Raw genomic sequence first — 26,253 nt, 5'->3', positions numbered from 1 at the left:
GGTTATGACCTATAAAGTCCTTCATGGCACCGGACCAGAATATCTCCGGGACCGCCCTCTGCCGCACGAATCCCAGCGACCAGTTAGGTCCCAGAGAGTTGGCCTTCTCTGGGTCCCATCAACTAAACAATGTCGTTTGGTGGGACCCAGGGGAAGAGCCTTCTCTGTGGCGGCCTCGACCCTTTGGAACCAACTCCCCCCAGATATCAGAGTTGCCCCCACCCTCCTAGCCTTTCGTAAGCTCCTTAAAACCCACCTCTGTTGTCAGGCATGGGGGAATTGATACTTTCCCTCCCCCTAGGCTCACAAAATTTATGCATGGTATGCTAGTATGTATGATTGGTTTTTAAATTGGAGTTTTACATTAACTTAAATATTAGATTTGTTTACATTGTATTATTATTGCTGTGAGCCGCCCCGAGTCTGCGGAGAGGGGCGGCATACAAATCTGATTAATAAATAAATAAAATAAATAAATATACTGTACAGTGTTCCCTCGATTTCCGCGGTGGATGTGTTCCGAGACCGCCTGCGAAAGTCGAATTTCCGCGAAGTAGAGATGCAGAAGTAAATACACCATTTTTGGCTATGGACAGTATCACAAGCCTTCCCTTAACACTTTAAACCCCTAAATTACCATTTCCCATTCCCTTAACAACAATTTACTCACCATTATTACTGGTATTCACCATTGAAAAAGACAGTAATCCTGATATTTATAAACATAATTATTTATTAACAATAATTTTTTTTTTGGTTATTTATTTGCAAAAATTATTAGTTTGGCGATGACATATGACATCATTGGGTGGGAAAAACCGTGGTATAGAAAAAAAACCGTGAAGTATTTTTTAATTAATATTTTTTGAAAAACCGTGGTATAGGCTATTCGCGAAGTTCGAATCCGTGAAAATCGAGGGAACACTGTATACATATAAGTAACCTGGGTGATAGTAAAGGTAGGAAAAACCTTGACAAATGGAACCCCAGCATAGACCTACAGATAATCCTCACTTAAAACAAATCAAACAGCCAACATACTGCTGGATTCATCATTGACTTTGCTGGTCAGAAGCCAGCCATGAAGCTTGCAAACGGTGACCAGATGACAGCAGGACACTACAATCCTCATGAATGCACACTAGTTGCAAAGCATCTGAATGGCCATGTGACTTCAGGGATACTGTGATGGTCCTTAAGTTTGAGCACCAGTCGTAGCACTTTTTCAGTGTTGTCGCCAATTCAAACAGTTGCTAAACAGTTGCTAAACAGTTATTAACCAAGGACTATTTGTATATTTATCTCAATTGCACAAGGTAATTCTGTTTTATGTCCGCACGGTTTCCTTTACCCCGAAGAGTTTTATCTCTTCCTAACAATTTATGTTTCTTTTAAATCTTCAACACAGTGAGACTGTCCCATGGGAGTCAATGTTACATTCTATATGTCAAGATGCACGAATTAAGACAGAAACTTCATAATAACTGGATCCCTTCCTTTGTATTATATTATTCTCCTGTCGTTTTGCTTGTATTTTTAATCACCAGGCTTTGTTTTCCATAGCTGAAGTGGTCTGGGAAGAGTCCTTGGGACTGTTTATTAAATCCATTTCTGTCCTGGTTGCTTAAGGCTTCTCATGAGACTGCACATGATTGGGTCCCTGAAATGGTGAACGCATGCTTGCAGGAAAGAGGCAAGAGAGGTCTCCTCCGGCTCTTAAGAGGCAATGGCCCAAAAACTATTCCTAAATCCAAGATGAGAAAGTGACGCCCATTCTAGACTCCTAGAGGAAACAGATTAATTGATGGCAGTTGTGACCAAGAGAGCTTTTGCACAATGGTTGTACCATTCCAGAATCAGCAGGAGTCACTCATACCCCCTCACGCCTTGGCCACTTCCCATCTGGGCTACTGCAACAGGTTTTTGAAGATCATTTAGAGGCTGCAGGTAATTTCAGGTATACTGTAGCGCCCTTAGGTGAGCAGTGTTTGCTCTCTCTGCCCTTTCAAGTAGTCTAAAGTTATGTATGCTAATAATATTTTTATTATAAGGTTGCAATAGCAGAATGTTGCATGTACAAATGTTCTTCTTCCCTCTCAGCCTTTATGTACAAGAGAACCAGGGAGAGGCAAGTTTGAGATGCTTTCTCAAATTGCATTCCTGATTTGGACTCAGATTTCTATTATCTGACTATAATTCTGACTGTAGCTCTTTTTCCTGTTCCTCAAGGTTATTCTCATAGCCCTTTACAGACTTCTGTAAGGTTCTGGGTGCAATTCAAAGGGCTGGTCATTACCTGCAAAGCCTTTCATGGCACTAGGCTGGGGTTATTGTTGTAAACAGAATTGCCTCTGTTCATCTCAGGAGATCTGACAAGTGGATATGCTTCCATTATTCCTCCCAAGATTCAGATAGCCCCAATGCTGTTGACCTTTCCTAAGACCTTGAAAACCATTTCCCCCTCTCTCTTTCTCTTTCCTTTAGGCATTGGGCAGCAGTATCAGATGAGCCCAGAATGAAAAGGTTTGGGATTAGAATGTATTATGATTTGGCTTCAATTATCCTACACAGGTAATCTTTGACTCACAGCCACAACAGACTCTCAAATTTCTGTTGTTAAGACAGAACATTTGTTAAGCGAGTTTTATCCCATTTTACGACCTTCCTTGTTCAGTTGCTAAGTGAATCTAGAAAGAATTAAAAGTGAGATAAAAAAGGAAGGTATGACGAAAGTGATATGGATTTATCTCTTTTTAACAATTAAAAGTACTTTTAACCCCCCCCCCAAAAAAAACCTTACAGCAATAATGAATAAGGTTAAATGCATCCTCAGCTACTTAATACAGAGATGTCTCAATATTTATATCTTTCTTGGCACTGATTAGAAGCTTCCTATTATCTAGCAAAATTGGGAAGAGAATCCTTTGTTTTTTCTACTAAAGTCCATATCACAGTGACTCTTTAGTGATTCAACTCAGAAAGCTCAAACTACACAAGGAGCTGCTGATAGAGTTCTACAGAGGAATTATTGAGTCTGTCATCTGCACCTCTATAATTGTCTGGTTTGGTTCTGCAACCCAATAACACAAACACAGACTTTAGGGGGTAATTAGAACTGCAGAAAAAACAATTGCTATCAACCTGCCTTCCATTCAGGACCTGTGTACTGCACGAGTAAAAGAGGACTGTGAAAATATTTACAGACACCTCACATTCTAGACACAAACTGCTTCAACTCCTACCCTCAAAACAATGCTATAGTGCACTGCACACAAGAACAACTAGACACAAGAACAGTTTTTTCCTGAATGCCATCATTCTGCTAAACAAATAATTCCCTCAACATTGTCAAACTATTTACTAAATATGCACTACTATTAATCTTCTCATCATTCCCATCATTCATCTCCTCCCACAAATGACTGTATGACTCTAACCTTATGATTGACAAACTTATCTTTCATTCTATGTATACTAAGAGCATATGCACCAAGACAAATTCCTCATGTGTCCAATCACACGCCCAATAAAATTCTATTCTATTCTATTCTACTCTATTCTGGCTGCAGAAGACATGATTGTTATCCTTTCTACTCTTTGTTATAGTAGATGTATAATGTGCTCCTCTGAAAGTTCTTAATTAAATGAAGTCTTTTGTCTTAGCATTTTGGATAAATTATTCAACCAGCAATGGTTCTAAGTTTACTATACTATCTTATTGCAGCCTATTTATAGTAGACTTAGGTCTCTACATTGTGTAAATGAGATGTTAGAAGCAAAGTAAGAAAAAAAATACACAAATTTAAAACAATTTATGTGGTGTGCCCTGAAAAACGAATTCATCTTATAGAATAGAATAGAATAGAATAACAGAGTTGGAAGGGACCTTGGAGGTCTTCTAGTCCAATTTCCTTCTTAGGCAGGAAATCTTACACTGCTTCAGACAAATGGTTATCCAACATCTTCTTCAAAACTTTCAGTGTTGGAACATTCACAACTTCTGGAGGCAACTTGTTCCACTGATTAATTATTCTGTCAGGAAATTTCTCCTTAATTCTAAGTAGCTTCTCTCTTTGATTAGTTTCCACCCATTGCTTCTTGTCCTACCCGCAGCAGGTGCTTTGGAGAATAGCCTGACTCCCTCTTCTTTGTGGCAACCCCTGAGATATTGGAACACTGCTATCATGTCTCCCCTAGTCCTTCTTTTCATTAAACTGGACATATCCAGTTCCTGTAATCGTTCTTCACATGTTTTAGCCTTCAGTTCCCTAATCATTTTTCTTGCTCTTCTCTGCACTCTTTCTAGAGTCTCAACATCCTTTTTACATTGTGGCGACCAAAACTGAACACAGTATTCCAAGTGTGGCTTTACCAAAGCATTATAAAGTGGTATTAACACTTCATATGATCTTGATTCTATCCCTCTGTTTATGCAGCCTAGAACTGTGTTGGTTTTTTTGGCAGCTGCCGCACAGTGTTAGTTCATATTTAAATAGTTGTCCACTACGGTTGTCCTAGATCCCACTCATAGTTACTAATATTGAGCTAGGTACCACATATACTGTGCCTGTGCATTTTGTTTTTCTTGCCTAAATGTATAGCCTTACTGTTTTTCACCATTGGATTTCATTTTTTTAGACAGCGCCCAATGTTCAAGTCTGTCAAGATCCCTTTGTATCTTGAGCCGGGAGAGTTGGCTATTCCTGCCAGTTTGGTGTCTTCTGCAAATCTGATGAGTTCACCATCTATCCCCTCATCCAAGTTATTGATGAAGATGTTGAAGAGTACTGGGCCTAAAACAGAGCCTTGGGATACTTTGCTGCTCTTGTGTGACTGGTGTGTAATACCCGATTCACACTTTCCCTTTCCAAAGTAAGTTCTTTATCTCAGACCACAATCCCCTGCTTATTTCAGTTATCATTATCACAACTACCTTGACCTATCACTTTAGTTTTCATATTAAGGTCAGCAAGGGCATCATATCTGTTATGCTGGGACACAGCAAAAACTTTGTGTTTATAGTTCACAACTCTCATCCTGCTAGATCCTATGGTTATCCATACTGCCCTTCTCCTGCAGGATCTTTGTAGCAGAGGAGGCTAATAGCGCAGCAGCTCAACAGAGTGGAATGGCTGAATGGGACACCTAATTTCTGCTTGGAGAGCACAGATTGGAGATTCTAGATAGGTAATTTGTTCATGTAGACTTCAAATTTGTTTACAAAGAGGATAGTATCCAAATTTGAAAAGAGTACTTCAAAACACAGCTGCAAAATAAGTATTACACTGAACTAAACCGGTCATTTTGAAATAAAATAAAATCACAATCTAAGGCACACTAACCCTGAATGTATTATTATTTTTGGTTTATAGGTATATGATTTGCACACTGTTGTGTGCATGGGCCACTACATTTTTCCTTTGTACTCTCTCAGACTCTCAAATCTCAGCCAGCAGCTCCCTCCCACAGCTTTGGTGAAATTAAAAGATAATGGAGGAAGTTTTTTTCCTACCTTTCTCCTTTGTACTCTCTCAGACTCCCAATTCCCAGCCAGCAGCTCCCCTCACCAACTTCTATGAAGTTAAAAGGTAATGGAGCTTTTATAATTCATTAGGAAGTCTCTCTCAAAATTGGTCAAAGGGAAATCTTTCCAGTGTAAATCTCTGCTACATATACTCTTGAATATTTCCTTTGGAGTAATTTATGAATCTATCAATTAGCTATAGTCACTCTGGCAGTGTAACTAAAAGCAGTTTTAAATGCCTTCACAGGGTTGGCATAATTATCCAGTATAGAATCATTGTTCCCTATGATTGGAATTGCCCATTTGGATGCCTCCTTCTTTCAAAAGGCTTAAAAAGAAAATAATGGTAGTTGTCTATCAGGAATTCCGTGTGTAACACACACTATTTACATGCTGTAGTAAACAATTGGAACTGGTCTTGAGCTCTCTCCCAGAATTTCTCCAATATCTACAACTACGTCACCTCCGAACAGATTTAACTGTTGTTCATAAGATCATACACCATAATGTCCTTCCCGTTAGTGACTACTTCACCTTCAACAACAACACAAGAGCACATAATAGATACAAACTAAATGTAAATCGCTCCAAACTTGATTGCAGAAAATATGACTTCAGCAACAGAGTGATCAATGCCTGGAACTCACTACCTGACTCTGTTGTTTCTTCCCCTAGCCCCAAAATCTTCAAACTTAAATTATCTACTGTTGACCTCTCCCCTTTTCTAAGAGGTCTGTAAGGGGCATGCATAAGCACACTATTGTGCCTACTGTCCCCGTCCTTCTGTCCTATTATCCTTTTTATCACCTTTTTATACTTTGTTATGTTAATACAAACTATAATTCTATACACTACTTGTATGACAAATATATACCGGTAAATAAAATAAAATAAATAAATAAATAAATAAATAAATCTTGGTGGGCAGAGTAGCAACCACGGAACAGCAACCCATGGTGAAATTCCTGAGACTGAGGTAAAATCTGAGCTTAAATCCATCTGGCTGTTCATCTTACAGATTCAACTCTGAATAGCTCACAACAATAATTTGCACTACTATGCACATCACTAGATCAGGTAAGCTGGTGATTGATGTTCTGAGATCAACAGAGTCCCTTGTGGGTCAATGGATGCCTTCTTTGTGGCGGCCCCGACCCTCTGGAACCAACTCCCCCCGGAGATTAGAACTGCCCCTACTCTCCTTGCCTTTCGTAAGCTCCTTAAGACCCACCTTTGTCGTCAGGCATGGGGGAACTGAGACATCTCCCCCGGGCATATACAATTTATGAATGGTATGTCTGTATGTATGTTTGTTTAGAAAATGGGGTTTTTAAATATTTTTAAACTGTAATTTGGATTTGTTGTAAATTGTTTCACTTTGTTGTGAGCCGCCCCGAGTCTGCGGAGAGGGGCAGCATACAAATCTAAATAATAAATAAGTAAATAAATAAATAAATATCCAGAACATAGGAATCTCTTTTGTAAGAGAGCAAGGGGTTTTCAAGGTTGTTGACGAGCCCCATATCGCTGGTAAAACCAAGGAATCAGCAAAAGTCTTGTAAGAATAAAATCCTAGCTTTAGTTATAGTGACCTTTGAAATGCTTTTTTCCATGTCTCTTTCATCAGGATTGTGTTGCCTCTTCTCAGATAAACTACTACTTTCTTACACATTCACTGCTAGATACCAATATTCTGATACCAATCTCCCTCCCATTTTTCTTGCTCAGTTTATATAACAATACCAGAGAAAGAAGACAAAAGAATATGCAAACTATTGTATACTATCCTTATTTTTACATGCTAGCAAAATAATGATTAGGTTCACCTAATGCAGATTATGTAAAGGGAGAGGTCAGATATTTATGCTTGCTTCACAAAAGGTCAAGGAACAAGGAACATTATTGCATTATTGATGCATGCTGGATAACTGAAAAAGCTAAAGAATTTCACCAAGTGTTCTGGTTTCTGGTAGAAAGTTAGCAATTACAAATAACTCTTATTAAATGCATCATTTCATGAATAAAGAAACTCCATTTATTTCTCTGCTCTCCTGTAATTCAAACACATTCCATAGAGGCACTCGGTCCGTTATCTCTCTTAGCTGCATTCCTAACATTCCTTCTCCTGCTCCACTTAACAAGATTTATTTTCCTAACAGCATAACTTTGAAAAACAGGAGAACTGACTGTTAACAACACAGAATACTTTTGCTTACTTTAGCGTGGCAAAAAACACATCCATTTTCCCTTCGGCAACGTTGAAACTCCACCCTTCTTCTCCACTGACCCCCTGACGTGCCAAATACATCACTACAGTATTTAACGCATTCCTCTCCTTAATATCTTCTTCTAGACCTCTGTTCTCTTCGTTTTTGGGCCCTTCGGAATTTAGGGTTAACTCAGCGAGCGTCTGATTCTCCCTTGCTAGATCCTGAACTCAGAGCCCCATCCTGTGGCTGGCCTCCCACCTGTTCTACTACCTGTAACCCCGGGCCCCCCACTAATTCATAAACACTATCTGAATCCGAGTCCTCAATATCTTCATCATCCTCCAACTGATCAGGATTATGTACAACACCAAGAAGTCAATATGTGTGTCCTTGTTAATTACAGAAAGTCTTCAGTTGGGTTAACCACATCCATCTATGGAGTTGAAAAATGTACATTCTGAACATCTCCCGGAATTTCTGAAAAATTCTGGAGAAAGTCACTAAGAGTTGACGCTGATTTGATGGCACATAATCAAATCATAGTAATGTAAGATTTAGGAACAGACATGACTATACAATATTGTGGGGAAAAGGGAGGCCTGAACTATTATTCCAATGTTGACCTTAGCCATGTTGAATGTATGAATGATGTACAGGGCACATGCAATTATTTTTGAACAAATTTTTCATGCAGATGAGTGAAGGAATGTATTTAAAGGGAAATATATATGCAAAAAACTGTATCCTCACATTTAGCAAGTAGTAAAGATGACTATGTTTGTAGTACTGGTAGAAAGGGCAGAATCTTTGATTGGGTAGAATTTTTACTATCACCATCTTTTGCATCTGAAGGTCATCAGATTGCATAAAAGATCTACAGTATTAGATAATTTCACTATAAAAGTTAATCCCACTGGGTTACAATGGTTTCATTTTATAAAAGTGTATTGCAGTGTGTTTGTGTCTTTGTGTGTGTGTCTGTGCCCACATGAATAAACAATATTATCTTTGTTTCCTTAGAACAAAAATAATCAGGAAGAAAAAAAATTGTAATGTTGAAAAAAAGCTATTTATATTTCTGATGTTTACATACAGTTTAAACGAATTAATCAATTAACAAATAAAGAAATCATGTTAGCATTTAACAAATACAGAAACTTTTTTTCTTAATTTCCCCCCCTCTAAAACACTGGAGTTATAGCATATTAAATAAACTTTGAGTAAATCTGTCCTAGAGTGCATAATACATGTGTTTGAACTACAAGAGCATCATATAAGAAAATGATTGCTGAAAAGGATAGCGATGCTTACGTTTATTATTTTCCTAGGTCTTAATCTTGTGATTAAATCAAAATTCAAGAGGAGGAGTGGATGCATGGCAGAGAAGCAATAATGGTGATCAGGACTTTGGGTCAAGTCTAAAGTAGTGATTACCAAGGACCCCTGTAAAAGCATTATTTTTTGTTGGACTGTAATGAAGCACCAACCCAGAGAAAATCTGCACCAACAGAAGTCATAGTATTGTGGGAAATAATGGGGAAATACTTTGAACCTTAGCCAGAGATTTATAGAGCTTTTAAAAAGTTGTCCAAAAGATAACTGTTACACAAATCTTTCATCATTATCTTCTATCATTTTTATTTTTCTTCTTTTAATTAGAATTTTAAAGACTGTTTTTAATGTATTAATTGGATTGTTATTATTCTTGTTTTTCCGTATATGCTGTGAGCCGCCCCGAGTCCTCAGAGAGGGGCGGCATACAAATCCAATTAAATAAATAAAAATAAAATAAATCTTAATGCGAAGACTTTGCAAACAGAAAAAGCAAATCAAGACTGTCAGACAAGCAGTTGCAAATAATGAAATAAACCAACTGCTTTTGAAGACTACCAGTCATTAAGTAATATTGCTGCATAACCTATAATAGGTTAACTAAAGGGAATTGGGCTCCACATTTTGAAGGGGTTTCATCTCACAAATAGTTCAGGCGGTGATACTATTCATTCAAAATATAGGTTCAGGAGCTCTTTCAGTATTTGTGGATTTTCTCATATACTTTTGCTTGTTGGGTCACTGATTTCAATGGATAAAACCATTAGAGAGAAAATTCTTATATCAATATATAGGAACAGTATAACAAAAAAATACTAATGGTGGTTAGCACTGCAGCTGGGTTAAGATCAAGGAAACAAATGATGTGTGTAAGTATGAATGTATGACAAGTCCTTCCAATTTTCTTGGCAAGATTTTAGAAATGGTTTTCCCTTGCCTTCTTTTTAAGACTGAGAGTGACTGGCCCATGGTTCCCTATCTGGCTTCGTGCCCAAGATAGAACTCATGATCTCCTTTATTTTATCAGGCTGTCTTAACCACTACATCAAACTGGCTTTCTACCTTACTATAAATCTGGGGTAATCTTGGAAACTAAGAACAAGATCCTGTCCTCATTTGTAGTGGGTTTATTAAGGTTGCCTCTTTGAATTGCTTCTTCCCTTCACCATTTGAGCTGAGTTGCTGTTTATGACACAAGCTATCAATTGACTTGGATGCTTCAGAATATCTATCTATCTATCTATCTATCTATCTATCTATCTATCTATCTATCTATCTATCTATCTATCTATCTATCTATCTATCTATCTGTATGCCGCCCCTCTCCGCAGACTCGGGACGGCTAACAACAGTAACAAAACAGCATATAACAATAATCCAATACTAAAAACAGTTAAAAAACCATTATTATAAAAACCAATCGTACATACAGACATACCATGCATAAAATTGTAAAGGCCTAGAGGGAAAGTGTATCTCAATTCCCCCATGCCTGGCGGCAGAGGTGGGTTTTAAGCAGCTTACGAAAGGCAAGGAGGGTGGGAGCAATTCTAATCTCTGGGGGGAGTTGGTTCCAGAGGGCCGGGGCCGCCAGAGAAGGCTGTTCCTCTGGGCCCCGCCATGCGACATTGTTTGGTTGACGGGACCCGGAGAAGACCCACTCTGTGGGACCTAACTGGTCGCTGGGATTCATGCAGCAGAAGGCGGTCCATGAGGTAATCTGGTCCGGTGCCATGAAGGGCTTTATAGGTCATAACCAACACTTTGAATTGTGATTGGAAACTGATTGGCAACCAATGCAGACTGCGGAGTGTTGCTTATTGCTTATTGTCTGCATTCTCCTCAATCCCTTTTCTTGGCCACCCCTTAGTTTTCCACAAGCCAGGATGCTAAATTGAGTATTCTGTCCCCAGAGTCTTAAACCAGTTTTATTTACCTCAGAAGTGGTATAATATGAGAACTTTGAAGACATCAAGTGACTTTTCTGCAAGGTCTAGAATTGTACAGAACACACAGAAACAAGGCACACCATAAACAGCAAGAAAGCCTAGGCAGAAGAAATGGGAAGTGGGAATATCAGTGTTTGGAGCTCTAAATAGCTGTAGCAAATAGAAATAGGAGAGCTTACATTGGTTCTGAACTTCATAATTGCAACAGGAACATTTCATCCACTGAAAATGAATAAGCTGAGGTGGAAGGTGGGCGTTTTTAACTAACTTTCTGCTGTTTCACTGTTTTCTATTTATGTGGTGTGTACTGCTATCTGCTCTTCAAACCGTGATTTTAACACATTGCAAACTGCCCTTGGAACATGAGCAGCTTTTAATTTTAAAAAATAAATAGTTAATGAAATAGATATATCCTGCTTTAAAATAATAATAATAATAATAATAATAATAATAATAATAATAATAATTTATTGGATTTGTATGCCGCCCCTCTCCGCAGACTCAGGGCGGCTATGTGATCCACTTGAATTATTTCACACAGGATCTATTTAAAAATTAAAATTTAAATGAAAATATCTTGCTAACTTATGGACTACAATCTAAATGTCCAATGACCATACAGATCAGGATATCTCTATGTGACTTTCAGTGTTAGTTGATTGTGACTCCCTATTTGTTGAGTCTTTTGGATTGACTCTATAGATTTTTTTGTGCAAAAACATGTGAATATGAACATAATCCAAACCTTCATGCCAGCGGTTATTGAATAGTTCATTCCTGGAATTTTCTAAAGCTTCAATAACAGGCTGGCAATGATACTTGGTGCTTCTAAAAATCTGTTTTCAGACATTTTTGAAGGAAGGATGAATAGATTTCCACCATTCTGTTTCTGGCCCTAAAGAACATTCTGGAATGATAACAACATAGTGTGCAATTGGCCATATTCCTTCCCAGCAGTTACGAAGCGCAGAGGCCAACTGGCAAACATAAAGGAGGAAAAACAGAGAGGGAGGACACAATCATTTGCAGAGCTGGTTCTACTATGCGGATATTAATAAAGGAATAAGGATATGCAGGTATTAATACCTGAAACAGAAAAGGAGCTTTCGAAGAAACAAGGACGCATTTACTAGAATTTTCACTGCTCCATTAAAGAAGCCAATGCTCTTCCTAATCTCATCCAGGACGTAAGAGGTCTCAAAAAATACACTTATGAATAAAACAGACACTGACAGAGTGCAATGAAGTTTGTCACACTCTATTGCACCCTCTTTAACTTGAATGTATATTTTGTGGAACCAAACTGGAAATGACTGAGTTCAGACACTGGTGATCTACAATGGTCATGATGATATCCATTCAGTCACGTCCAATTTTGGGCGATTCTATGGGCCAGGTCTCTTCAAATCTTCCAATACTGAACTACTTGAGTTTTTCTGTGCTCTTAGCTCAAGGGTGTCAAATTCATGGTGTCATGTGATGTATTGGTACTTTTTTCTCCTTCGCTAAACTGGATATGGGCATGACCAGTGTGTGACGCATCTGGCCCATGGGTTGTAAGTTTGACACACATACTGCTCTAGCTGTATCAGCTTTGATGGTGGCCAACCAATATGTTCTTTGATGGCCTGTTTTCCTTCCACTGCTATCTTTTCCAAACATAATTGCTTTCTTCAATAAATCCCCCCCGCATAACAGGGCCAAGTTAAGTGAGACCATCTTTAGTATCCTCTAAAGAAATTTACAATTTTGATAGAAGGGAGGGAATGTGGAGAGAATGTAGAAGACATGAAAATTTTTTGCTACAGTGTGGCATTTATGAGTTGTCTTTTTCATTATCCATCTACCAAACTAGGGGTGGGCTACTGCCCAGACCGGGGGGGGGGGGGGGATGGGACGGGATGCAGTGAGGTAGCAAAAATGGAGCTCCACCCCAGAGCACCCAATTTGCACTGAAAGATGTTGAAAGAAAATGCAGGATATCCTGTATAAGCCATGCCCACAGTATGGTAATAAAAATTTTGGTAACCCTTCACTGTACCAAACTGTTAATGATCCTACTGGAATATTCAAAGCAAAGTTGTGAACTGTAATCCGAGGAACATTTGAGGAAAATGCAGAGAGTTTAGAATAAAATAGGCAGAAATGCAGTGTGAATTTGACAAAATGCAATAAAGTCAAATAGATGTTGCTGGGATTTATTTCCAACTGCCCCCATTTTTCTCTCAATATTTTATTTCAAGCACAGAGACTTTGACTTGAAAAGAACTGCAGGTTGAGGCATCTCACAACAGAATAATACTGTGGATTTAGTACTAATTCCAGCTTTATTCCATCCTTAATTCCTATATCACATAGTCTCATCTATGCTGATAAACCCCCTTGAAGTATGCCTTCTTTGATGTCTGGCTTGAGCTGGTCTGGGTTTTTTTGGGTTTTTGTTTTAAGGATTTGCTTAGAAAACAATCACTATTGTATTAGAGGCTGTACTTCACTCAAATCACCCCCAGTAGATTTTAATTAAAAAAAGGAAAACAAAGGCTTCCTTGATTGAATGCAATGATTTTTCTCGAAGAAAATGCATTCTCATTTTAAACTTCATACTGTGAGTTATGTAGGGTCAAGATATCTTATTGTAAGGAAGGGTCTGCCATTGCCACTAGAAATCTGCTGTAGAATTTTTTATGTGATCTGAAGTCCCAAAGTCTCTGAAAGTCTTTATTATTGATCCATGCTTAAATTAAGTGCATAGGTTTGCTTCCTAAATAGAGATTCGTTGACAACTTTCTGCTTTAGCTGTCAAATGAGCATTCAGGGACCAAGATACTTCCTCTGGGTAGCAGAATTAAAAGAGATCATTCACTCCTTCTATAGCCCCACCACTAGCCACTTGAACTAGAGTACAGGACAGTATGTACAGCATTTATCCCTTGCAATATACTCCCTACAGAGTTTGGTTCAACCAGAGATTATTGACAAGAGGTAATGCAGTAATCATGGGCTGGATTGTCCCCCAGTTTCTGAAAATTTTCTTCCCTTGCAAAAAAGACTGTTACTTTCTTAACATTATTTTACTTTTCTGATTCTTTTCATGTTGTTTTTATTTCATAGTTGTGTTGAGTAAATAACTGTAATTTCCTTCTCTTTTATGTGTTGCCCTGAATCCTTTAGAGAGACCCACAAAGATTATGCCCAAAATGGGTAGGACCCCAATTTTGGGCCTTTTAAAAATGTAATTGTTAGGGGGTTTGACAATTAAAAAAACCCTGAATGGATGCCTTATACTTCACAGATATTTAAGGCATTTAAACATTAAACAAGAATCTTCCACTTCAAAAACAAGGGGTTGGCTCATCCCACTGTGGAATGTCAGCCTTGATATGTGTAGCAGTAATGGGTTATTATTATTATTATTATTATTATTATTATTATTATTATTATTAATAATTAGATTTGTATGCCGCACCTCTCCGAAGACTCAGGGCGGCTCACAACATAACAGCAATACAATCTAAAGTTAAAAACTTTAAAAATCTAATTTAAAATATGTTGTTATAACAACTTATCTGTTACACAATCATACACACTCAGTCCGACTGAACATAAACATAATAGAGGTCAGCGAAAAAAGGATGGGGGGGAGATTAATTCACCCACACCTGGTGGCAAAGGTGAGTCTTCAACATTTTACGGAAGGTGAGGAGGGTAGGCGTAGTTCGAATCTCCGTGGGGAGTTGATTCCAGAGGGCCGGGGCCGCCACAGAGAAGGCTCTTTCCCTGGGTCCCGCCAGACAGCATTGTTTTGTCGATGGGACCCCGAGAATGCCAACTCTGTGGGACTTATTCAGCCGCTGGGATTCACGTGGCAGAAGGCGGTCTCGTAGGTTGCTACTGATTCATGCATGCACTTGCAATGCTTCTGTGCACTCAAGATGCTTCTGTGCATGCACAGAAACATCCGGGCATCTGGGCAGAGCCTTCTACCACTGCCACTACTGGTTCGTAAATCTGGGCCATACTGGTAGCAACCCACTGCCAGTGTGTAGGAGAAGAGCAAACTAAGTTAAAGGCAGAATTAAATGTGTCATAAGTTTGGAGTCTCTGTGTTGCCACAAGAGACTCAAGTCCATCTCTGTGAATTCTGTGGACCCTTGCCTAGTGCCAATCTAGCTTTGACCACTAATTAACTAGATTCTTCTGTACAGGTAGCAATAATACACTTTTTTGTATTTTTAAATCAATGAATGCTTTGCCTGCAGGCCTGGGAGCCGTGAACATTTACATCTGTCATGGCTGAACTGTGTTGAATTGTATGCATGTGTGTTTTGATTGGACTACTTGTTTTGTGGTTTTTATTGTTTTGTAATTAATAATTGATTTCTTTTTATTTCTGCATTCTATTTTTATATTGTTGTAAAGATGCTGTGAGTCCCATTGGGATTGGGTGGCATAAAAGTCAAAACAAACAAACAAACAAACAAACAAACAAACAAACAAACAAACAAACAAACAAACAAACAAGCGAACGCACACTCCTGGTTATTTGTGCCTGACGTGTGTTGTGTACAGCCTAGTTCAGGCCCTGAGTTGATAGAAGTTTTGAAACCTAGCTCTAAAGCTTCATTGGCTACCCATGATCCTTTATTCTAAAAAAGCAAATGGGATTTATTATTATCTATTTTCTTTCCTTAGGACTTAGGTGAGACATGGGAAACCAAGAAAGATGCAGAGAATTGAAGGGATAATTACCCAGTGAAAGAGAGGAAACTCATATGCTCCTTGGCTATTACCTAACACATTGAATTTCTCTTTCCCTTAAAGCAGGATCTAAGTCTAAATCTAAATAAGTCTAAATGCTATTGGTAAATGCTATTGCTAGTTAAATCCTTTGAAAAATCTGAATGACAAAGAAGCTAGTTTTGGTAGTGTATTATTGCGGTGGATTCTGGATTAGTATTTAGAAATCCAGAATTTGGCTTTCAAATTGTCTACAATGCTATTTAGTGACAGCACGGCTGACTTACAGACTCTTGCCAAATTTTTCAACCAGAGTCTTCTCAAATAAAATTTCTATTCTCTATGCAAGCTCTGCATTCATTTTCAGCTTGACCCGAATATAATGGGGATGCCTCAACCTGCTGGAACATTATGTAGAAGAACATTTTATAAAACAAATTACTTTGCAAAGTCTTTTGTTACCATCTTTACCCAGCTGGCCGTGTTTCTCTAGGTGTCATGATAAAAGAATTGCTGGCAGGCCTGTTGGAAAAATAACTTCATTGCAATGAGCGGGTGCTCTCTACATCTACAATGTGCTTTAGCTGTGAGCTAAAATTTTTCAGAAGAGATTTTCCTAAGAACATTTTTTAAAGAGGTTTTCTTGTTCTCACTCCTCCTGAAAACGGAAGCTTTTTTACCCAATGTTGCCTAAATATTCATCTCAGCCTCATCTTGGCAAGAAGTACCTCAATGTTCCTATGCCTGTCTTCACCCCGTCCATGAAAAAGGGCAGTTTAAGTGTGTGATCCTTAATAACCATCATTCCGCAAGTTGAATAAAACTGATAAAGTCATTTAAACGTTGCTTGTTATCCCTTGTTGTGTCATGGAGCTCTTATAAAGCAGGAACAGACTTTAGCCAGAACAGATCTCTTTAGGAAAATCCTTAAAATCCTGCAAGAGGCACGGAAGGAACAGATTAGCGAAAGAGTGCTTGCATCAGTAAGCAATCCTTATGCGTACATGTTGCTTATGCCTCTTATAAAATGGGAAGGGGGGAGGAATTATTTGCTCTGCAAGGAAAGAGAAGAGCAGAGAGTTGGGGTAACTGGTGGCTCTCCTGACGTCATGGTGATCTAAGGTCATTTTCTTCCCAGAATGTTTCAGAAGGAGGCTTTAGCTGTTAAGTTGCTGCTGGCCAGCTTGCCATTTTTACTGTTGTCAGGAATAAGCCTCCAGGGAAGGAAATATGTATCTTCATGTCATAATTATTGCTGAACCCCTTTCCCATGAAACCACTGGAGAATTCTTATTCTGCTGAGAGTAGAAGAGAGATATTCCAGAAAATGGTCTTTCCAAATTCTTTAATTAAGTATGACATGGCAAGGAACTGTACTCACCTTTCCCTAGTTGAAAATCCTGTGCACATGTAAAACAATGTTCCACATTATTAAGGCAACAAAGTAGTTACTTCAGCAGAACTCACACAGATATCAGCTCCACTGGCATATCTAGCAGGCACATTTATTTGACTCTACCAAAGTCAACATTATCACTAGGGTGAGTGTTTGTGGGGGGGCAGTGCTTCTCGATTATTTTCTGGTATGTCCCCCCTAGGAAGAAGTAAATATTTTGCCCCCTCCCCCTAACTCTCTGATCTGGGCCCCGATGGAATTTTAGTGTTAGTATTTATTATTTTACTTATTATAGGCTACAAGCAAACTATTGGCTAGGGAAGGCTGTTCTATCCACTTACCTGGGAGTAAGTCACATTGAACTCAATGGAGCCAGTTTTCGGTTAGGTAGGCGTAGGCTACCATGGTTAGAGCCCTCTTTTGACATGGGGCCAGGCGAGTTTAATCAAGCTAATATTTTGGAGTCACCGGCTTGGCCCATAAGGGCTGCTTCTGCTGGGCACTCACAGAGAATGGTGTGGAAGGAGGCTTTAGAGTGCTGTTCGAAGCTTTTGCCCAGCTGCAGAGGATGTTCCTCCTTGTCCAGCATCAGGTTCGCCACGCTGTTCATGGCTACTGAGTCACCCGCTGAGAACAATAAGAACCCACGCAGCCACCCCACCCAGCCTGGTTGCCTTCTCTTCCGGACTCGAAGCAGCGTGCAACTGGGAAAACACTCCCCATCAAGGAGAATCGATCGAGAGGGACCACACATGTTCCCCATGGTCACACATGCCCCTTGGCATCGCTCCAGGATGGCATGCCCCAATATTTGAGAAGAACTAGTGTAGGCCAAAGTGGTTCCAGCAGGAGTAAGAGCACTTGGGGCTGGGACTCTGAAGTGGGCAGAGAGGCTCCAACTGACCCCAGGAACAAGATTAGTGTTCTCTGTCCGGAAGAAGTACAGCTAAGAATTTGCACAAAACAAAACCCTCAAATTCCTAGGTCTGTGGTAGAGAATGTGAGATTGAGGAGGATGCCATCCATATGCGAGAAGAGAATACCTATTTTTAAAATATATTTTCAGATATTTATAGAGAGTGACATTGAGGACAGAATAATGGAAGCTACATAATTGCACTGCATTCCCAAGAAAGGAATGCAGACATGATCAAAGCCACCAAATCTGAGACTGTAGCCAGTCTGGTGGCTTCTTGCACATGGACCTGGGGTAAGAGTAGTAGTAAGTTCTAAAACCCATTGCTACCGGCTTGCGTGTGATGCTTTTGCGCATGTGCAGAGTATCCCGGGCAGGTGGGGAAGCCTGCCATCGCCACTACCAGTTCGCAGAACTGGGCCAAACTAAGAGCAACCCACTGCTGGATAAGAGGCTGCAGCATAATATTCTATCTCAGGCATTCAGTGCCTTCTTTGGTCCCACAAATACATGGGCCTACAATGAACTGTTTAAGGATTTTTTTTCTAGTATCATACACAGAAAAGAATAGAGGGATTGTAAATCATATTTTGTAGCTTAGGTATTAACAACACACCTTTTTATGAATAGCAGTATCTGTCAAATGCTTAGACTCCCCCCCCTACAATAATTAAAAAAAGAAATCTCATGAAAGAATGCTGGAATTGAATGAGACCCTAAAATAGAATAGAATAGAATTTTATTGGCCAAGTGTGATTGGACACACAAAGAATTTGTCTTGAAATGAAATGAGATTATCAAAATATTGCAAGGCCTAGCCATTTCATGAGACTGAATGTGTACTCCGTTTACATGGGGGAGCCTCTTTTTCAAAATTGCAAGTCCCTGCTTTAACTGTACTGATGTTCTTTGATCTCTGACCATAAATCAAGAAATTCAAAGAAGGATTTTCAGCAGCTTTACTTATGAACATCAAAAATACCAGTATCTCAGTAACACACCTAAAGATTTTAAGAGGCTACTTTTGATCATCTCTGCTCTATAGATTGGGGTGCATAACTTCTGTCGAATTTAAACAACCCATGACATTGCATGGTAAGCTGAGAATCACACTTCAAAAGAAGCAAGAGCAGGGGGACACAAAGGAGATGGGAATATTATTGCAAGAATGATTGTTTTAAATAAATTTTTAGATACCTCTAAAAAAAATTTTTTGACGTTCAGAACATTGGGAACAGTTGAATGAATGACACTAGGAATTTAATAAGACTAAGTGCCATTATCCAGACAACAACCTGGCCAAATAATCACACTTCACTACCTTGCTTTGTTTTGTTTTTTTTACAAATAACTGAATATGGAGAACATATACACACACCTTCCTCTCCCTATTTTCCCTACAATTACCACCCTGTGAGGTCGGTTGGGATGAGAGAGAGTGACCAGTCTGAAGTCATACAGCTGGCTTTCATGGCTCAGGTGGGACCTGAACTCATGGTTTCCCACTTCCTAGTTTAACCACTAGACCAGTGATGGCAAACCTTTTTTCCTCGATTGCCAAAAGGGTGCATGCCCATACTGATAACGCAATATTTATTTGTTTGTTTGTTTGTTTGATTTTTTAATGCCACACTTTTCCTTGGACTCAGGATGGCTTACAACATGTTAGCAATAGTATTTTTTTAACAGCCAGCAGAGCCCCCACAATCTGGGTCCATATTGCCCCCACAATCTGGGTTCTCATTTTACCCACCTCGGAAGGATGGAAGGCTGAGTCAACCTTGAGCTGGTGATGAGATTTGAACCACTGACCTGCAGATCTAGCAGTCAGCTTTAGTGGCCTGCAGTACTGCACTCTACCCACTGCGCCACCTCGGCTTTAATATCCTCCTCCCATGCATGTGTGCACAAACTACCCCATGCTCCCCCCTACCGCTCAGCCCTCACTGAGGGCTCTGGACTTCCGGTAGGCCCGTTGAGCTGTTTTTCACCCTTCTCAGGCTTCAGGAAAGCCTTTGGAGCCTGTGAATGGTGAAAAAACAGGCCCAACAGGCCTACTGGAAGTTCAGAAATGAACTTCCAGTAGGCCGCTGGGTCTGTTTTTTGCCATTCACAGGCTCCGAAGGCTTTCTGAAGTATGAGGAGATGCAAAAACAGCCTTCGCCTGCCCTCCGGAATGCCAATCATCAGCTGGATTGCACGCACATGTGACCTGGGGTTGACACAGGGAAACGTCTTATGTGCCCTCAGATCTGGCTTCATGTGCCATCTTTGACACGCATGCCATAGGTTCACCATCAAAGCGCTAGACCAAACAGGCTCTCATACTGACTTAGTATTCCAATTATCTAAAATCAAAAGGATCCACTGAGTTACTTCTCACAATATCCTCCATTCCATACAATCTCAGAAGTCACTTTCTTAGCTCTTTGTTGTTGTGGTTTAAAGCTTATTTCCTCTCCTCCCTCTGATGACTGATCAGCTTGCAGTTCTGGAATAGGTAATACTTAAGTATGTGGACAATGTGTGAAAATACATGTGAAGGTCTCTCTTGAAATCTGAACGGAGAATTTAAAACATGCTATCAATATTAATCAAAAGTACTTCAAGTAATTAAGCTGTCCATTTTTAATGATGAGGAAAAGAAAGGAAAAAGAATACATTTTAAATCCCACAGTGCAACACATATTCAGATGTGGCCCTGTGAATAAAGATAAGTAGGGGGAAAATAAAAGGAAAAGACAGCTTATATGTGATAATTGTAAATTCACTGCCCTTTGCAAAGGAGACATTCTTCCCTGCCCAAAGTAAGGGAAGGGGGGAGAAAGGTACCAAGATTTTATTTCAAGTAAGTGAGGGCTAATAAATTGATGGATCCTTGAGGCTGATCCTTAAGGTGCCTTTGCTGCAAAGACTAATAGACATTGCTCTGGAAATTAGACAGAAAGAACACAGTAGCAGGTTCTTACCAATAAGGTTGATGCCATTGTACCTGTAGTGAAAATTGGGCTGCGCATGGGCAGCTGAAAATTCTGTGCATGCGCAGGAAACAAAATCTCAGGAGGGGATGCACACACGAGATAGATTTTGCCAATTCTTTGCCTCTGTGCATGCGCAGGAGCAAAGAAATCTCTGAAATCTCTCTTATGTGCATCCCCTTATGAGATTTTGCTTCCTGTGGATGAGGAGAAGCAAAATCTTTCTCGGACGTGCATGCGCACCGGGTACATGGAGCTCCATGTGCAATGCACTGATAGCAGTGAGAGCAGCAACCGCCACCTGACTATAATGCTGTTACAAAAGAAGTCCCACAGCAACCAACTCTCTCAAATCATGGTAGCAACCTGCAAGCCTTTATGTGCTGAGCAAAAATGCCTACAGGAGAAGGATTCTGATGTACAACAGTTGGGTTCCAAGGAAGCCTGGACCTTTAATGATAGCGGTTCACTTGAGTCTCAAGTGTCAGTATTAAGGACAATGGTACCTCTACTTAAGAACTTAATTCATTCCGTGACCAAGTTCTTAAGTAGAAAAGTTGTAAGTAGAAGCAATTTTTCCCATAGGAATTAATGTAAAAGCAAATAATGCATGCAAACCCATTAGGAAAGAAATAAAAGCTTGGAATTTGGATGGGAGGAGAAGGAGGAAGAAGAGGAGGATAGTCGCTGCCCAGAGTAAAGGGAGCATTTCTTTTCTCTGGGCGCTGGCCGAGGTTTATTCCTTCTCCAAACACCCAGAGAAAGGAAAATGCTTTGTTTGCTCTGAACTGCCAAAGCCTCCTTAAGCGCCACTGAAAGGCTCCTCTGGCAGCCCAGAAAAGCCCGAGATGGCCGGGATTAAAGGGGGAATGGCAGGAAACTGGCCGGGCCTTCGTGCTTTTCTCAAATTTCCTGGGAAATTTTTCCGGGCTTGGGTTCTTAAGTAGAAAAAGGTTCTTAAAAAGAGACAAAAAATCTTCAACACCCGGTTCTTATCTAGAAAAGTTCTTAAGTAGAGGCGTTCTTAAGTAGAGGTACCACTGTATTAGAAAATGTACAGCCTAATATGACTACATAAATTTATCCCACATTCCTAGTATTTTCAATTTAAAGGTAGGGTAGTTTTGCTTTGACTACTTAGGTGGCAAAAGGGTCAAGCGGGTTAGAGATGCTTTTACACTTAGATCAAAAATCTCCAAGAAATACCAACACTGTAGCTTAGAGATTTTTTTAAAAGAAAAAAGCTCCACAAGAATTCAATAGTAAACCCATTTCATATTGTGATTGCCAGTTGAGTTTGACATGAATGAAACTTTTATCTAGCTCATTACCTGCTTTTGTATTCAATCTTACTTTATATACATTAAAATCTGCTATTTGAAAACCCAAATTTAATTTTCCTTGGTGTGAACTAGTAATTCCTGGAAAGCTATAAATATTTTAAGGTTATAAATGCACAACTTCAATTTACTATAGCAAAAATATTTTGGGATAATTGAGGCAGCAGGAATGAAATAATGGTAGTGAAATGCCTTCTAAACCCCAGAAGTAGCAATACTATATATAAGTGTATTGCACGTAGACAAATTCTAGCCACTTCTTTCTTCTCTGAAAAAAAAAATGTTTTGTTTCTAGTTTTGGAAAGTAATCCTTTCAAGGAATCCTAGACTGTCTACTTTGCAATCACTTCTCAGCACATGACAATTTTATGTTGTGTTTATTTTTGGTGCAGTGGCAATCAATCTATACTCAGTAGTAATTCTGGCAGTTACAGTTTAAACCTATATCATACCAGAGAATCTTCATCAGAGGTGGGTTTCATCGGGAAGAAATGGGGATTTTGCAGTAACCTTCCCTTGGAGTGGGGAGGGAATGGAGATTTTGCAGCATTCTTCCCTTGCCACACCCACCAAGCCACGTCACATCCACAGACCCGGTAGTATATATTTTTGAATCCCACCACCAATCTTCATCAATCAGCATGTGCTACAGATAGGGTTCTCACTGTAAGTTATTTGAAAATGCCATTCTAGTAATATGAATACAGCAAAAAGTAAGATGACAGATTCTTGGTAATTTGAGACAAGTTTGAGACTTTCACACATGACTTGCGACATAGGTCTCCGTTTTAACCATATTGTATGTTTCTTCTTGATATGAGTGGGAAGTCATCTCCAGATTTTCAGGCCTCAAACTGGATAGTGAGTAGGATATGCATGACGATCCCCAACATTAATATATATGAAGCTTTGTGTGTGTGTGTTACTTAAATAGAAATACATGCCTCAGTGTGTTTTGTTACCAATTCAGATCATGTAAAGAGACACAACACATTCAAATAAGCGCCTTCAAATGGTTTCATACATCCTTGAATTGTGTTTTTCTAAGAATTAAAAACAATAGATGAGAACATCCTACTATCCTTTCTAGAAACATAAAATGTAAGTGGAGGTGGCAGAAAACATACTGGGAAGTTACAGGAGGGCAGCCTCGGGGTATTTGCCTTCCATACATGCTTCATCGTGCATGGTTATTGCAGCAGCCATTGTGTGAATGAGCAAGCTACTTCACACTTCTTGCTTTCCAAATTTAAGAAAACCATAGTACTTTAATCATTTCTGATCTAGATTAGTGGTCTCCAACCTTGGCAACTTTAAGACTTGTGGACTTCAACTCCCAGAGCTTAAAGTTGCCAAGGTTGGAGACCACTGATCTAGATGACCAGTGATGTGATATAGAGTCAGACATTTCCTATTTTCCCACATATGTAATAAAGTTTCTTGCTTCTTTCTCTCCAGAAGAAAAAGCTATGCCTCCTTTTCTTAGCCAGCCAGTCATACTGGTTCCATTACTGGCATAATCCAGGACTAAGCTTTAGTGATGGGCAAGATGGCTGCTTCTCCTAGGCACTAACCTGAAGATATTTAACATGGTTGTTCAAGTGGGTTCTGGAGGGTAAGCTGCTATCAAGGCACCAAGATGAAACAAAGCAATAATCTTTCATGCTGTGTCCTAAGATTTCTAAAGTGCATTTTGAGAGTAAGTGCAAAATGGAACCTTCACTTGATAGTTTTAAAGCAAGCTTCACTTTCATGTTATCATTTGATGTCTTTAAGAGTCAGAGAAGCAAGCCTTTATTCTGAAAGAGCATAAACAAGTTAACCCTGATCCCTACAACTGGGATAACTGTATAATTTGGAATTATTTTGGAAGGGGTGAGAAAATGAATTCTTTCACTCGAGTCCTTTTGCTAACTCAGCCAATATTATTCCCCCATCTTACTTCATTCCTTGCAAGTATTTTTTAAATTTATTCCTAAAAAGCAAAATATTTTGACTTTCTATTCCAAGACATGCTGGTTCTTACTCTATAAGGGAAGGTACTTCAGAGTGGAAAGCAGGCCATTGCTTTCATGGCATGATTTATTTTATCTATTTTATCTATCTATCTATCTATCTATCTATCTATCTATCTATCTATCTATCTATCTATCTATCTATTTATTTTATCTATCTATTTATTTATTTGTTTTATCTATTTATTTATTTTATCTATCTATTTATTTATTCTATCTATCTATCTATCTATCTATCTATCTATCTATCTATCTATCTATCTATCTATCTATCTATTTATAACACTTATCAAACTTGTGTGACCCAGGGCAGTGATATTGGTACAGGGCTAGTGACAACTAAAACAATTAAATTATTGCTCTGCCAATGTGAAGCACACACATTATAACTTGGAGTTCATAATGATTTAGGTTTTCTCACGATAACCAACAAGAAGTCACAAGTCAAAAGTAACAGATGCTTCACAAGCCATGGAAAATGGATTTCTGTTTATTCTATGTCTTTCACATCCTTTCTGAGAAAAATAAGCTGCAGAATTTAAGGTAACTCTTCAATAAAATAATAACATCAGAAATAATTGTCATTTAGTTAAGTCAGGTTTTCAGAAGCAATTATACAGTATATAAATCCCTCACAGTTATTTGTTCACAAACTCAGACTTCCTCTTCCATTCTGCCCTTTCATTTTTTGTTTCATGAGTCCCATGGGATTGGGTGACATAGAAGTCAATTAAATTAAATTAAATTAAACTAAGAGAAAGACTACACATCGATCAGCAGTGTGTAGATATTTCTGAAAACTTTTTGTTCTTTCCATGATTTTTGTTACTTTTTTCTTTAAAAAGAAACACAAACATACCAATTGCAATGTACCTATGGAAGAGGAAGGAGATACTTTATAACAGTTTTGTCTCAAGGAGAATTTAGTCTGCTACAAATCACATTTCAATATTGAATTTTTCCAACTCTGGCACTGAGGGAAATGTCTCTGATTTAACTAAATGAGAATCATCTGTGAAGAGACAGATAATTTGAGCAGCTCTTATTAAGTTATGAACAACATTTGCCACCAAATTCTATGGGAGTTGTCTGCCAAAACCCCTTTTAGTCTGTGCTGCAACTCTGCATGGTTATATCAGTGCCTTTCCCCCCCATGACTAGCTAGCACTGATATAACCAAGCAGAGTTAGCTAGTTAGCTAGCCAGGAAAAAATGGTACTGATATAACCAAGCAGAGTTAGCTAGTTAGCTAGCCAGGAAAAAATGGTACTGATATAACCAAGCAGAGTTAGCTAGTTAGCTAGCCAGGGAAAAATGGCACTGATATAACCATGCAGAGTTAGCTAGTTAGCTAGCCAGGGAAAAAAAGGCACTGATATAACCATGCAGAGTTAGCTAGTTAGCTAGCCAGGGAAAAATGGTACTGATATAACCAAGCAGAGTTAGCTAGTTAGCTAGCCAGGGAAAAAAAGGCACTGATATAACCAAGCAGAGTTAGCTAGTTAGCTAGCCAGGAAAAAATGGCACTGATATAACCATGCAGAGTTAGCTAGTTAGCTAGCCAGGGGGGAAAAAGGCACTGATATAACCAAGCAGAGTTAGCTAGTTAGCTAGCCAGGGAAAAAATGGCACTGATATAACCATGCAGAGTTAGTTAGCTAGTTAGCTAGCCAGGAAAAAAAAGGCACTGATATAACCAAGCAGAGTTAGCTAGTTAGCTAGCCAGGAAAAAATGGCACTGATATAACCATGCAGAGTTAGCTAGATAGCTAGCCAGGGAAAAAATGGCATTGATATAACCATGCAGAGTTAGCTAGTTAGCTAGCCAGGGGGAAAAAAGGCACTGATATAACCAA

At 39.1% G+C, this 26,253-nt stretch overlaps 1 protein-coding gene across 1 annotated transcript in view; it reads right to left on the bottom strand.

The window, feature by feature from the left end:
- TMEFF2 (transmembrane protein with EGF like and two follistatin like domains 2) overlaps positions 1 to 26,253 on the bottom strand; it is a 319,353-nt gene that overhangs the window by 169,542 nt on the left and 123,558 nt on the right. The gene's annotated exons all lie outside the window — the stretch shown is intronic.

This window comes from Erythrolamprus reginae, chromosome 1, assembly GCF_031021105.1.
Source record: "Erythrolamprus reginae isolate rEryReg1 chromosome 1, rEryReg1.hap1, whole genome shotgun sequence".
NCBI classification, from domain to species: Eukaryota; Metazoa; Chordata; class Lepidosauria; order Squamata; family Dipsadidae; genus Erythrolamprus; species Erythrolamprus reginae.
The sequence above is the reverse complement of the archived record's forward strand: the minus strand, read 5'-3'. Positions and strand labels throughout refer to the sequence as shown.